Source organism: Vombatus ursinus, unplaced genomic scaffold (genome assembly GCF_900497805.2).
Source record: "Vombatus ursinus unplaced genomic scaffold, bare-nosed wombat genome assembly UNPS02014841.1, whole genome shotgun sequence".
Lineage (NCBI taxonomy): Eukaryota > Metazoa > Chordata > Mammalia > Diprotodontia > Vombatidae > Vombatus > Vombatus ursinus.
Genome location: NW_020954619.1, coordinates 26,375,320 through 26,391,340, shown reverse-complemented (window position 1 = coordinate 26,391,340; position 16,021 = coordinate 26,375,320). Strand labels below are relative to the sequence as shown.

The following is a 16,021-nucleotide window of genomic DNA, read 5'->3' as shown; positions in this document are numbered from 1 at the left end:
CTATATACTTTCATCACTTTAGATTCAACTCTAAGTTCCAGCTTATTTAGATCCTTTTGCATCCTGACTCTATCATACAATTTGTAAGATATCCTTCCTCGTTTTCAAATTTGATGAATATACCATCTCTGCCTTTTTTAAAAATCATTGATAAAAATGTTAAATAGCACAGGGCCAAGCATATATTTCCAGGGCATTAGAGTGGAGACTTAACTGCCAAGCTGACATTAAACAATGTATCCACAACCACTCTTTGAATCAGACTATCAGAACCAATTATGGATTCATCTAATTATGTCATTATTCAATTCATTTCTTGTCATATTCTAAGGAAGAATAGTATGAAATACTTTATCATAAGCTTAGCTAAAATTCATATAAGCTAGATTTCCAGAATTCTCCTTATCTACTAATTTAGTAATCATATCCAAAAAAAGAAAAGAGGTTTATCTGGTATTAACTGTTCTTGATGTCTAGGTCAGTGTTTTACTATATACTACATCTCTGCCAGACTTGTGATATCTTTCTGGTTTGGTAGTCTATGCAATCATGTTCTCCAGTTCCTCTTTCTGTCCAGGTAGTCTGTGATATAATCTGGTAATCGCCTCCTTCTAATGATCTTCACAGAAATAGTTTTCATCATTTATCCTCACTCCAATTCCTAGATTTCCTCACACAGTCATACCATCTTAATATATCTCTCTCACCATACTTTCTTTTTTGTATCATCCTTCTTTGGAATAAGATGTACCTGTCCAAAGTCATGGGTTTTATCATGGCTTTCATCCCCCTCAAAAAAATTTCAGTGAAATCTAGGAACTTGACAATTTTTCTATAACAAGCTGTTGTAGTATTTGATGATAGCATTTGTACTTTAACACTTCAATCTTTAACACAGTATATGAGAAAGTGGAAAAGTAAGAGGAAGAAAGTGAGGACATCTGGAGCTGACCAAGAACATACACAAATCCATCTATACCTGACTTGAAAGAATATTACAAGGATTTTATAGATCAATTTTCAAATTATCTAAAGAGGAAGAATAAGAATAGAACAGGAGGAAAGAGAATATTATTATTTTTTAAAATGCAACTTACAAGCAATGGCTAGCCCAAAGGTCTAGTTTTTAATTTTTTTAAGATCTTTATGAGAATGATCTATAAATGTGTTGAGAGAATCCATGATGAAAACGTAACAGATAATTTCGCATGACAGATTACACCTTCACAGTCCTACAATTTAATGAAAGGAATAGAGCATACAAAACTCTGTGTATTTATTTTGGGTGAATTGACTCAATAGATTATAGTATTAAAATCTTTATAGCAAAGTATTTTCCATAATATAATAAAATGGGGCAGCTAAATGACTCAGAAGATAAAGTGCTGAGTGTAGAGTCAAGAAGAACCTAGTTCAAATCTAGCCTCACACACTTACTATCTGTGTGACCTTGAGCAAATAATTTAACCTCTTTTTGTTTTAATTCACTGGAGAAGATAATGACAAACTACTTCACTGTTCTTGCCAAGAAAACTCCATGGACACTATGGTCCATGGGGTCATGACGAGTTAGACAATAGTGAATGAATGAATAACAACAAAATTTTTAAAAATGATTTGAGCTGCTTTGTTACAGGCAACAGCAAAAAAAATACCTTTTCACTGTTTCCAATTATTAATATAAAAATATCACAAGGCAAGAAAATACCCATCTTATCCAAATGGGACAAATCAAATAGATGATAAATGTCTGCTACTCAGATTATGTTGTGCAGTTGGATGGATAGCACACTGAGTTACTCTATCAAGACATTTGCTATGGAGGAGCACTGAAGATGTACTATGAGTAGGACTTAGAGATGAATAGGAAAAATTCTGTACTGAATTTGGAAAATTGGGCAGCTTCTTTAAAAAGATGTCTCAATGATTCCCCTTCCTCCTTCTTTCCTTCCTTCCTTTATCCCTGAAATTTTATGTCCAATCTTTTTTCTTCTTCTGCTATTTATGTAGAAATGTAAATTTTATTTAATGTTTCAGAATAAAAACATATTTTTAAATTTTTTGCAGTGCTTTTGATTATGTCATATGTCTTCCACTTCAAAATGTTTGTCCCTGCCTCTTTGAATCTGTCTTTCTATCTGTCTAGTCTCTATCTCTGTCTATGTCTGTCTTTGTTTCTCCTTGTCTCTTATATGTCTGTCTCTGTGTGTCTGTCTGTTTTTCTGTCTCTGTCTTTCTTTGTCTATCTCTATCTCTATCTGTCTCCATCTCTCTCTCTCTGTTTTTCTGTCTCTTTGTTTCTCTCCCTGCCCCTCTCTATCATATTCTGTTGCTGGTGTTATATGACTAAATAGCATGAATATAATATAATGGAAACATTTCAAATCATAGGTAGCCCAACATACAATGGAGAGTTTCATGTATATAAATAGGCAATAGCTATTTTGAATGGTGACATAAACAATATTTTTAATAAAAAATTGACTGGGAAATAAGCTAGATCTTTAGTTAGGAAGGTTAAGGTATAAGAGGTATACAAAGAAAGTATAACATTGTACAAACAATGGCACAACAATGAATTAGAGGAAGTTCTCTCCAGGATATTGCATAGTTCTTCCATGGAGGGTCTTTAAAAGGTTATGGGCACAAATTGTAAAGGATTAGAAGGGGATGATGGATAGAAAATTGTATCAGTGTAGTAAATAGCCCCACACATGAGCTCATAATGGGTTTCATTGATGTTTCAAAGCAAATAAGGCTTCAGCTTATTTTCCAGTCTTTTCTAAGAATAATAAGTAAGGAGTAATACTGAGCATCATTTAAAAAATAACACTGGTTTAGTAAACTTGAACATTTTGAAAATTTGCTTCCTGTTATCATTGAACTCAGACATAAGGTCTCAGATATAGTTCCTTTCTTGCATCCAAGCATTTCCTTTAAAAGATTTAGTTCAATAAATAGCTCCTAAATAAACTTTTGCTATGCATGTCAGCATTATGACATGTGGGAAGAATTTAGGCAAGTGTGAAAGTCTTAAGAAAAAAAATTCTGATTTGGGAATGCTGAAAACTTTCCTACTTTGCCAAGAAGGACTGACAGATAACGTGGCCAAGGCTGAAATGTGTTCAGCATCTTATTCCTGGATAAATGCTGCCATTTGGTCCCCTCCTACATTTGAACAGAATGACAGAGGAAGACTGCAACATCCTACACACACCAGCTGTCCACTCTCCCGCACTCCCCTCATTCCTAAATGCAGTTCTTCCTTGCTCTTAATATTTTTAAAATGCTATTTTAAGAAAAAGGGGACATGGTTCAATGAAATAAAAAGGGGAAGCTAATTAAATGACCACCTAGTCTTAACCAACTATACAGAAATTCATGTATGTTGTTCATACAACATAGGTCACTGTAGAATAAATAGGTAGTTTTCATTCCCAAGAATAGTTCAATCATTTTAAAAAAAAGCAAATATCCCTAAAATATGTATTTGAAGACATCTAAGCTCAAGATGTTCACCCCACTAGTTCTAGGAACATACACACATATATACATACATATACACATATATATTTCCTAGCAGCAAAGATGTGGGCGAAGTAAATAACTTTCTGAATTGTAAATTCAATTAAAAAATGACAAGTTAAATATTACTTGAATAGAAGTTCAAAAATGATTTGCTCTTTTCACTTTGTGGTTGAAAATAAATATTTTATATGTGGACTGAAGTAGTCATTTCAAAATAATAATCCAAGAACTAATTATACTAAACATAGCTTTACAGAATAAAATCATAAAATAAGTTGGAGTTTGAAGCCTCCTTAGAAATTAGTTAAGCCTCCTCAATAGATGAATGGTCAAAGGATATGAACAAACTGTCTTCCCCAAATTGTAAATTATTAACAATAATATGAAAGAATATTCCAAATATCTATTGATGAAATAAATGCAAATCAATACATCCATACCCTCTGGGTTGGCAAAGATCACCAAAGATCACCAAAGATAGTATTCATAAAATGGGGAATGAGTTGTGGACAGATAGACATGAAGTTGTAAATTGATACAATTTAGTGAAGCACATTGAAATTATAAAGTGCCTAAAAGGTGCATACTCTTTGACCTTTGGATGCCATTACTAGGCCTAATACTCCATTAAAAAGAATAAAGTTCCCACATAAACCAAAACATTTATAGTGGCATTTTTTCTGATAACAAAGAATTGAAAAAAAGGAGATTCCCATTCATAAAGGGATTGCTAACAAATGTTGTAAGTGAATGTAAGGGGATATTACTGTGGTATAAGAAGTGTTAAATGTGACAAATACAGAGAAGCACAGAAAGTTCTACATGAATTGATATAGAGTGAAGTAAGAAAAGCCAATAAAAATATAACTACAACAAGGTAAACAGAAAGAATGAAAAAAAAAATCAAAAGTGAATGTTGCAAAATTATGATGAAGTAGCATGGCTCAAAAGAAGAAATATTAAAACACACCTACACCTCACCCTGTGAAGAGGAGAAACATCCACACGTTTATGTATAGTTATTTTCAGATTATTTGATGTACTGTTATTATGCTGAGGTTTTTTTTTCTTTAAAAATATTTCTTATATAGTTTGACTATGTGGGATAGAAAAATGGAGAGAATAAATTATGATATTAAAAAGATATCAATACAATTTTATTATAAAAATAAAAGAGATCAATCACTCATTTTAAAGAGGAGAGCAAAAATTATCTGAAAAAAGGTGTTTTGTCTGAAGTGACATAGGGTATACATTGCATAGATCCAAGATATTATCTTCAATCCTCAACATGATCTTGAAATCACATCATCATATTTCCCACTTTAAGACAATTTCTATCATACCAAATTGTTTCTTGCCCAATGCCTAAGATCAATACTAGGCAACATAATCACACACTTAAATATAATCATATACAATTTCTTTTAAGTAAAATGAATATAATTACTAATTCAAACAATTCTGCACTTTTAAAAAATAATCTGAGAATAAACCATGGTCTTTAACATCTCCAAGTATCTCTATCATATTCAGCCAATGTGGTATCTCCCTTTAGATGAGGTCATAAATTGGCATTTAAAGTTCATGGTCAATATTAAACAAAATATAACTAGCAAAGTTAGAGCTTAACTGTAGTCTTTATAGATAATTCAGGCTAAGAGATCCTGACATGGGTACTTAGCAAGATTATCAAAAACTCCAGTGAATTTACATGGTAATTGTAAATTTAGAAATGGACACAAATTACTGTATCCCTTAAGGATTGACTTAAAGACCCAGTGGAAAAGACCAAACATTTGCATGTTTCTTTAGGCTATTGGTACATGTTGTGCTCAGATTTTATATCTAGTGCCTAGCACAGTCCCTGATACATAGTAAGTCCTTAATAATACTTTTTGACTGACCAAATATAATGATATATTGAGTATTCAAAGCAAAAAAGGGATGTTCATCTCAACACAATCATGAACAAAGAACTTCGGGAATTATGATAAACATATGATGCATAACAGTTTCTAAGGACTGAAAGTTATTTCTTTCATTTCTTCATTACATGAAAGATAAGAAAATATAGGCCAGGATTTATATAAGTGCTTTGAGGTTTACATTCATTCTTTCATTTGATGAGATACTTTTAGAATCATATTTCCTATAAAATGAATATTATGTATTTAGAATCATATATGTTTCATACCTTTAGAATCCTATATTCAAGGAATGTAAGAGCTTGAGGGTACCTGTTCAATTCTACATTTTACAGAGAACATAATGAAGGTCCAGAGAGCATAATCTATACTTTCTGACTCACGTTAATGTTATTTCCTCTGTCTAATATTGCCTTTAAGCTAATGTGAATGCTTACACCCAAGACTGTAAATTTTTAGAAAATACACATGTGTGAGCAAACTCATTGATTTAGCTAAATCTTCAAGAAAATTACTAACCTGAGTGTAAAGTCATGACCAACTATCTTTTCAGAAATTTTCTAAGATTGCACAAAATTACCAAGCTAGTAAACTGTCAGTTATGATTTGAATCTGAGTTTCCTAACTCCCAATGTGACACCTGTTTGATTCTTAGATTTATAAAATATTTCTTTGTGAAACATAACCAATGTTATTCTGTCAGTTTATGTGCATTCATTTAATTTTGTTTTCTATCCATATATGCTTGACTGCTGTCTTTCAGAATCCAACACATTGACACATTTTCTCCTAAACTTAACTAACAAACCAGCTTTAACTTATGTGATTCATTCCAAGAAGTAAGTTTCCCCTTTCTTGATCATCCCTCAATTATTTTCTAATCAACTCCTTCTTGTCCAGCTGTTAAAATTAATTGCCTAAAATAAAAAGGAAAATGAGGACAAAGTTACTGATCCATCTATGATTTAATTTGCAAAGCTAGCATTTGCATACCGAATCAGGTCACCTGACTCCTCAGAGGTCAGAGACGAAGATTGATTTTTATAAGAGAAAAGAGGAATAAAATAAATCCAAAGATCTGTTTTGAATATAATTCAATTGGACAAGGCAGGTGACCTGACTAGTTAGTTTATCTCTTAATCCTATCCCAGAAGTCCTTTCCTTGAGGTGGTGCCTTTCACAATTAGAAAGTGTACTTGGAAAGAAGAACTTGTGGGCAGTAGTTAAAAGCCCCCTTCTCCCTCCCATCTTCCTTAGAAGAGTGTATTAATCAATTTAAACACTAGTTCAAGAAAAAAAGGAATCTTACCACTAAGACTGAAAAGAGGAAATTAATCTCTGGCTAACCTTTCTACAGAAGCCAGAAAAGGAAATTTAGCCTCTGATCAACCCCCATTTCTGCTAGAAAGGGGACTTAACTTTTTGAAAAATGTTATGATCTTATGATTATTTTATTCTTCTAAATTATCTGCTACTAAATGATAAAGTCTTTTCAATCTATCTATTTTCTAAATATGCAGACAACCTAGATTTAAGAAACTATCTTTGTTAGTCTGGTTTAGCTGTTAGGGCTAGCTTTTCAAAAAAAAAAAGAGTTTAATTCTATAATTAAACTAAAAATAAATCAAAATAATCAATAATAGCTGATCTTGTCACATTATAATATATATGGATACACACTATTTGTGAAAGGAAAGACATTTATAAAATATGCGCTACAAAAATTTACCTGTGGATATGGTATCATTTCTAAGAGTATATAGGAGACAATCTTTATTGTGATGGGGGAAATGTTTCCTTTGCTGATGATGCTGTCCATTCCACCTTTATAATAGTTCCAGTTAATGTCCCTTTCCATATATTCCCATTGCAATGGGCTTAATATAGATTCTCATTTTTACCCTCTCAGTATACTGTAATATTTTCTCCCCATTCCAACCCATCTTCACGTTACCTCTGCACTAATCTTTTGCACAGATATTATCACATCACTCTTGTGCTCAAAAATCTTCAGTGATTCCCTAATGCCAATGAAATAAAGTTTAACAACCTCTGCCTGACATCTGAGATCTTTCAAAATCATCCACCAGTGTAACTTTCCATCTTCATGCAATTTAGTCCCCTCCACATACTCTGTGTCAGCTAAACTGTATTACTGCCTTTAAAAACAAAAATGTGTTCTATGCTCTCATCCTTCTTGTTTTATTTTCTTCTCAAGTTTGTACAATGTCCCTCTTTCCTACCTCTCCCTCTATTGAATCGAATCATTTAATGGGTAACTCAAATGGTAACTTGTGCACCAAATTTTTCTTCGTATTCATAAATTATGCATATTCATTATCCAGAACATTTATAGCATTTTCTTGTATTTCTTTTGGTAGTAATAAAGGGTTTCTGAGGTTTGTTTCAATTTAAAATTCTGTAATCATGATTCTCATATATGCCTCATATATTAATTTGTGTCATATTCTTCTCAGTATGTCAAATTGTCCCTCTTAGACTGTAAGTCACATCTTGGCAGGCCTTGGTCTTATTTTGTTGTGCCTAGCACAGTAGTCTGAAAACAAAGTCTGAAAAACAAAATTATTTAGAATATGATTAAAGCTATCTTGAAACTTCTTGTTCCCTAAGCAATTTATTTGAAGAAGCTTTCTTAGTATGCCACAATTTACTACATAATTCTCATCTCCTCTTCAGCACCTACTCACTTCGAGAAATGCTTCTTTAAGAAATCATCTAAAATCCAAGCTTGTGTCACTTCAGCCTGGGGGCCTTCTCCAAAGAAACATGATTTGCCCCAAAATGTTCTTTCTCACCTAGGTCATTCATATGTCTATTTTTTTCTTGTTGTTTAAGCAGTTCCCTAATCCCAAAGCCTTGTTGTTTCTCTTGACTGAATAAAATGAAAGTTGATGACTTTTTCATTGTACCACCAAGGACCAATAAGTCCTTTTAATGATTTCCTCCTGCTCCCCTTCATTCTCCACTAGCAATTGCTTTGCTTCTCAAAACAAAATATTGCTTTCACTCATAGCAACTCATAGTTATCCCCAAAACAAGATTGAGAGGGAATATTATTCCATTTTAAAGATAAAGAAACTAAAGCTTACATAGTAAAAGTTTAATCACGTATCTTGTAAGTATTCAATCTAGAATTCAATCTAAATTCTCCTTGCTCAAAATGAAATAATCTTTACTCTCCACTGTATTTATTTGAAACATATCTACTAATTAGAAAGAAAAAAACAAAGAATTATTATCTGTATAAATAAAGAACATAAAATGTAAAAAAAAATAGGTGCATAATGTGGAGAAATCAATTATTTTAGCTGACTGGCCTCCATTTCCCTTTGAAGTTGGTGAGGAAGCTCAGTATCCCCAGTATCTCAGAACTCCTATTAGAGGGAATGTGGGAAAATAGAGGGAATGTGGAAAAAGTGTGCTGTTGGCAGAAGTGTGAATTGGTCTAACCATTCTGGAGAACAATTTGAAACTATGCTCAAAGGGCTATACAACTGTTCATTCCCAGTGACATAGCAATATTGCTGCTAGATCTAAATTCCAAGAAAATCAAAGAAAAAAGGTAAAGGAGCCATACATACAAAATTGTTTATTATAGGGTTTTTTTTTTTTTTGTAGTGGTAAAGAATTGGAAAGTAAGGATAAGCCCATCAATTTGGGAATGGCTAGACAAGTTATGGTATATGAATGTGAAAGAATGCTATCGTGTTATAAGACATGATGAAGAGGATAGGAAAAAAAAACAAAGAAAAATTGGGAAGACTTACATGAACTGATGAAAAATGAATCTAGAAGTACCAGAATAACAACCTATGTAGTAACAGTAATATTGTAAAGTTAATCAACTGCAAAAGCTTTAGTAACTCAGATTAATGCAATGATTTGCCACAAGTCCAAAGGGCTCCTGGTGCAAAATTCTATCCACTTCCAGATAGAAAATTGATGTCCTCAGAGTGCAGATTGAAATATATATGTATGTGTGTATACATACATATGCACATATTTATATGATTTTCTTTTCTTTTTCTTGCTGTATCAATTCATATGTATATTAGATAGCATATTTATATTACATTTAGCTATATTAATCATAAAAAATTATTCGGGATGGAGTTGTGATGAGAGAAGCAATCATCAGAGTTCTGCAAAATTTCCCTTTAAAAAACCCTTTAAAAAACACCTCAAATATTACTCTTGAGTGGCAAAGCCAATGCCCAAGACAACTTAACAGGTCAGAAAAAGAGATCTGTGACATGGGGTAGAGGCTAGCTACAAGTCCATGTGGATAAAATATCAGTGATGGGAGTAGGTGGTGGTGACAGAAGCAGCAGGAGCTTCCGGAATACTCAAGCCAGAGATGGTAAGAGGATCTGGCAACTAGTCAGAAAGAGATTACGAGGTACCACTGTGCTAGCACATTGAAATCATACCAAACACTTTTCACTGAAATGAAACAGATCCAAGACAGTTGGAGAAATATTAATAGCTCATGGATAGGTGGAGCCAATATAATAAAATAACAGTTTTATCTGTTAATTATTCAGTGACACGCAAATCAGACTACCAAAGACTTATTTTATAGAGTTAGAAAAAATAGTAATAAAATTCATCTGGAAGAACAAAAAATCAAGACTATCAAGAGAAAAAAATGAAAAAAAATGAGAACGAAGCCAGTGTAGCAGTTCCATATTTAAAACTATATTACAAACTAGTAATCATCAGAACAATCTGGTACTGTCTAAGAAACAGAGTGGTGGATTAGTAGAATATATTTGGTACATAATACACAGCAATAAAAGACCATAATAATCCAGTGTTTGATAAGCCCAAAGGTATAACCTTTGAGGATAAGAATTTAATATTTGACAAAAAATGCTAGGAAAATTGGAAAGTAGTCTGCCTGAAAATAGGTATAGACCAACACCTCACACTGTATACAAAGAGGTCAAAACGGATAAATGATTTTGACCTAAAGGGTCATATTATAAGTAAATTTTGGCAGTTTAGAAAAATATACCTGTCACAGCTATAGATGAGACCAGTTTTCACAAAACTGGAGATAGCAGGTAATAGAATAAAATGGATAATTTTGATTACATGAAATTAAAAAGTTTTTGCAAAAACAAAATTGATGCAGCCAAATTAGAAGGAAAACAAGAAACAGGGAAAAATTTGCAACAAAGTCCTCATTTCTAAAAAATTGAAGGGACTGAACCAAATTTATAAAAATAAGAGCGATTTCTTAGTTAACAAATGATTAAAGGATATGAGAAGGTAGTTTTCAGAAAAAGTCAAAGATACCAATAGTCACATAAAATGCTCTAAATTACTACTAAATAAAGAAATGAAAATTAAAACATTTCTGATATATGACTTCACACCTATCAGATTGGCTAATATAACAGAAAAGGAAAATGACAATTGCTGGAGGGGATATGGGAAAAGTTGGGACACTAATCAATTGTTCGTAGAGTTTTGAACTAATCTAACCATTCTGGAGAATAATTTGAAATTGCATGCAAGGTGCTATAAAACTGTGCGGATCCTTAGACCCAGCAATACCACTACTACATTTTTATCCCACAGAGATCAAAGGAAAAGGATATAGTTTTGTCAGAAAAAATATATTTGTAGCTGCTCTTTTTACATTGGCAAAGAATTAAAAATTGAGAGGATGCCCATCAATTGGGCAATGGCAAAACAAGTTGTGGTGTATAACAGTAATAAAATACTATTATAGCAGGATGAGAAATGATGAGCTGGATGGTTTCAGGAAAAAAAAAAACCTGGGAAGACTTATTTGAAATTACACAAAGTGAAGTGAGCAGAAGCAGGAAAAAAATATACACAGTAACATGAATATTGTAAAGATGATCACCTGGAAACATTTAGCTCTTCTGACCAAGACAATGATCCAAGACAATTCCAAAGGACCCAGGTGAAAAATGCGATTGACCTCAGAGAGAAAGAGAACTGATGAACTCTGAATGCAGATTTGAGCAAGCTTTTTAAACCTTCTTCATTTTTTATTATTTTATTTTGTTTTCTTTTATAACATGGTTAATATAGAAATGTTTTTGTATGATTTCACATGTATGATTGAAACCAAATCACTTGCCTTCTCAAGGAGGGGAGAGGTGAAGTTTTGTCTCTGGAAGTGGAAAACAAATCAGGTCCTATTAAGCTTCTATATACACGTAACATATATGTATGTATGTACACACATACATGTATATATACATAGCATATATAGACTTATGCATACACACATGTATGTTACATATATGATGCGTGTCATACACACAGACACATATGTATATATGTGTGTGTGTATATACATATGATGTGTCTGTGTATATCTATATCTATCTATCTATCTATCTATCTATCTATCTATCTATTGCCACAGATCATGGAACAAAATCTCTTTTGCCTACCTATAACCATCCCACCCACTGCCAATCAAAAAAAAAGTGTCTACAAAAATAAAAAAATAAGGGTTGTGGTTGTGGTTTAGCAAACAGAGCAATTCCAACTTAGAGTCCTTAGAGCTTCATATTACAATTTTTTCAAAAATTTTCCAAAGTCATAGATACTTCAAAACTTATTCAACAGGTGTATACCAATACTAGTATTCTCTCCATAGTAATCTTATCTACAACCTTCTCTTGATCCTCAACCAAGGTAGGAGAACAGAAGCACCTTATTTTATCTCCTGTTTTCCCCAGAACAATTTGAGAAAGTTTCCTAAAAGAATTTTTTAAAAAGTATGAGAGTAAGTAAGCAGGAAAAAAAAATGGACACTGACTGTCTAGAGCCAAAAAAGAACTTTTCAAACTTCACAATCTTTCTTCAAATTAACCTTTCTTATTTAATGTTCTTCTGTTTCATTCATTAAGTTCTCCAGCCAAAGTTACTTATTCAACTATTCCTTGAATATGAAATTCCACCTCCATCCTCTTTGAATTTGTGCAAACTTTCCACCATGACCTGCATTGTCTTCATCTCAGCATTTCAGAATCTTTGTTTCCTCTGCATTCAAGGTTCAATGAATATTTGAAAACTCATATGAAACCTTACCTCATATAACCTGCTGAAAGTATTCTTCATCAAATTTTTTTTCTAAAACAGTCAGACTAGGTATCTCCTGTCCTTTTTCCAAATCCGCATGCAATATTCCCTCCAATGAATTATTTTAATCTGTGCACATGTCATAACATTTCCAGTGGGATAGAAGCTTTTCAAGAGACTTATCTTTTTTTTTTCATTCAATGTCCCTTGTCTAGCATAGGATATTACATATAATAATTGCTTTTTCATTGAATTCAATTGTTATTTATCTATTTAAATCATATACTAACTCAAGGAAGAAAAAATAAATCCAACAAATAATTCATTTTAATATACATTTCAAGCATTTAATATATGCTTAATGCATTATTTACTTAATACAGTTATTTCTTCCATATCATGGGGCTTACAAGTGGGGCAACCATCCCATAGGTAAAAATTTTTGCCCCTCCCTTCCTACCAGAGAAGAAATCTGAATTAGTATGATATTAAAAGGTTGTTTTATAATACTATATACATATTTTTATGCATTCCTGAGTTTCTAAACTTTTTCTGTGTTACTTGTTGGCCTTTGCATGTGTTCTGCAGATTCCTCAAAACTCTGAAAAATTTTCCATTTATTTTCTTATGCTGAGCTACAACATATTGCAACGTGATGACAAAAGTTGTGATATATAAGGGGTAACTGTTTACTTTTCCAGTCAAATAAGGAAATGTAAAGTTTAGATGGTATGTCTTTTTCTCTATTAATTATTCAGAGCTCTCCTGTATATTTGGAAGAGAAAGTAAATTGATCTAGGTTAATCTAATCAACAAAGATCTCCTTTCTAAGTTCTTATTTAAGGCAATTTTTTTTTTTAAATTTGCCTATCAGGAAGAATAGGGAGAAAATTGTGAAGGACTCAAAGAGCTATAAGACACGTCTCTACCTTTCTGGACCTTTCAGTCTAAATGAGAGAGGGCTTCTTTATAAAAAAAAAAAGAGAGAAACATTATGATGTTTTCTGACTATCAAATGAATGTGACCAAGAATTATCATTCAAAATATCTATAAAATTTATTAAATATTTTGAAGTATATCTATGAAAGTTCACTCATTATGTATATAGATACTATTGAAAATGTTACTTAAAGGAATAAAAAACAGGTAAAATTGCTGAAAGAATATTCAGGGTCATGATTGAGCCATGGCAACATAAAAAAAATCCTAAAATCCTACTAATGTTCATTTATGGACTATCTTTTATCTTCCCTTTATCACTTGTCCTTCATACATTGCCACCTGGCACATAGTGTTACCACCAATTAGTCCAATTGCAATTTCAATAATTCTATATGACTCCTTCTAAAAGTACTGGTTAAGTCAGAAAGAGACAACAAGTATGGATATTCCAGACATATGTGATTTTAAATAAAGAACACAGATAAAGAAATATAAAAGAAAGCTTATCATATGTACAGGAAATGACTTGATTTAAATAGATACAAGGTAATAAAAAGGATGCCCTTATAGCCTAAAAGACATGGTTTCAAGTCCTGCTTGAGAAACACATTTTTCTACTTGTTGTCTTCAGAATTTAATATTTATTTTACTTTGTTCTTCCAAACTGCCTACACAGCAAGTCAAACCTCCCAGAGGTCTCTTTGGGAGGAGAAGTAAATCTCAGACAAATAAAGAGAGCTTCCTAATATGGAGAAAGATGAATAACCAGACACATCCCCAAGAAAATGCATCATGTTTTTGCTCATCCATGTAATACTAATTTGTATTTATAGTAGTGTTTTCTTAGATATAAGTATGTGTATATAGATATAGACATACATCATATCAATAAACATGCCACAGTTATAGATATAGTCATGCACATATACATTAAAGATCTGTAGTTTATGGTAGCTCACACGAAGATTAGCAGTTGCCTGAGACTTAGATTAAATAATAATAATTAAGATTTGACATTTACAAGTCTCTTTGTAAATATTATCTTACTTGTTCCTTATAGCAACTCAGAAGCATGTGTTGTTATTATTCCCTACTGAAGAAACTGAGGATGAGAGAGGTTAAGTGACTTGCACTGAGTCACATAACTATTAAGTGTTTGGTGTAGAATTTGAACTCATATCTTCCAGACTCCAATTCCAAAACTCTATCTGTTATTAAGCACTTTATCTCTATTAAAATGTTGTCAAATAAATACTTATAACATGTTTTCCCCAATATGTGATAACAAAAATAATATACAAATATTTCATTTCAGATCTGATTAAAGACCAACAATCCTTCCTACAGAGTTAGGACTTCAACAAAGACACATGGTGCTTGTGCACAGTATACATTATCCTTCAACCATTCTTGCACCACAAGCACACAAATGGTCATGCAGTATTCCCACTGCCTCATCTGTGTTACCCATAGGTAACTCTTGAAACAAGGAGTAAAATAACCAAATGCATGCATTCTGCCTTGATGAGTCAACTGGGTATCTTAATTGGACTAACGGAGAATGGCCAAGGTTTCTAATGTATTAGCTCTTATTTTCCTCTGAACAACATGGAAAAGTATATTTTACCACTAACCATTATGGGCTGGCTGCTTTGGAAACAGTTTAGTGATATTATGTGATAAAGGAATTACACAGATTTAGTGCTTAGAGAAAGCAGGGATGGATATAACCAAATCCAAAAGCCAATAGTAACCATTAATCTTATGATATTCTTCAGCTTCTCAATTACTTCCCAGTTGTCAGAAAGGGAGATTAACCCTTTTAGGCCACTAGCTCCAGATTCAGGCATAAAGATATCCAGAGCTATAACTGGCAGTTTTTACATCTGGAGTAATATAAACTGTAATCAGGGAAAGGAGTAAAAATGTGTCATCAAAAGTGGGAAAAATCTGGTAGGAGGAAGGTGAAAGGAAGTCAGGGCAACAGCAGGTTACAGCTTCTTGGGACGAGAAGCAGGCCATCAGGAAACTTCCTATTTTATCTAATTCTTCTTGTGAACTAGGTCCTATATTAAATCCTTTCTTCTATTGAAGGACTACAAATGTTATCAATGTCCTCTAAGGTTGGTTGCATGGGATTAAGCCCAAATCACTCTGCTTAGGTACAGTTCTGGTGGTAGTTATATATAAGAAATGGCCTAAATTAGCAAAGATTAAATTTACCCAACCCCCAAAAAATTCCCTAAATCAATCTCACTGTGATTTCCATTCAAGCACAGTTTATATGCCTGTAAAATAGGAGCACTCAACGTATAAAAAAAATCTATCATTTGAGTAGCCATTAGAAAGTCTGTGTTCAGGAGGCTGAATGTATGAGTACCAGACAGAAGTTACCTTACTGTGTCAGAATGATTTGGACCAAAAGACAATTAGATACAAAGCTGAAGAGATGAAAAATTAGTGCTTCTATCTATCTATCATCTATCTATCTATCTATCTATCTATCTATCTATCTATCTATCTATCTATC

General features: G+C 32.6%; 1 protein-coding gene across 1 annotated transcript in view; it reads right to left on the bottom strand.

Moving 5' to 3' along the window:
- CSMD1 (CUB and Sushi multiple domains 1) overlaps positions 1-16,021 on the bottom strand; it is a 2,488,924-nt gene that overhangs the window by 1,824,095 nt on the left and 648,808 nt on the right. The gene's annotated exons all lie outside the window — the stretch shown is intronic.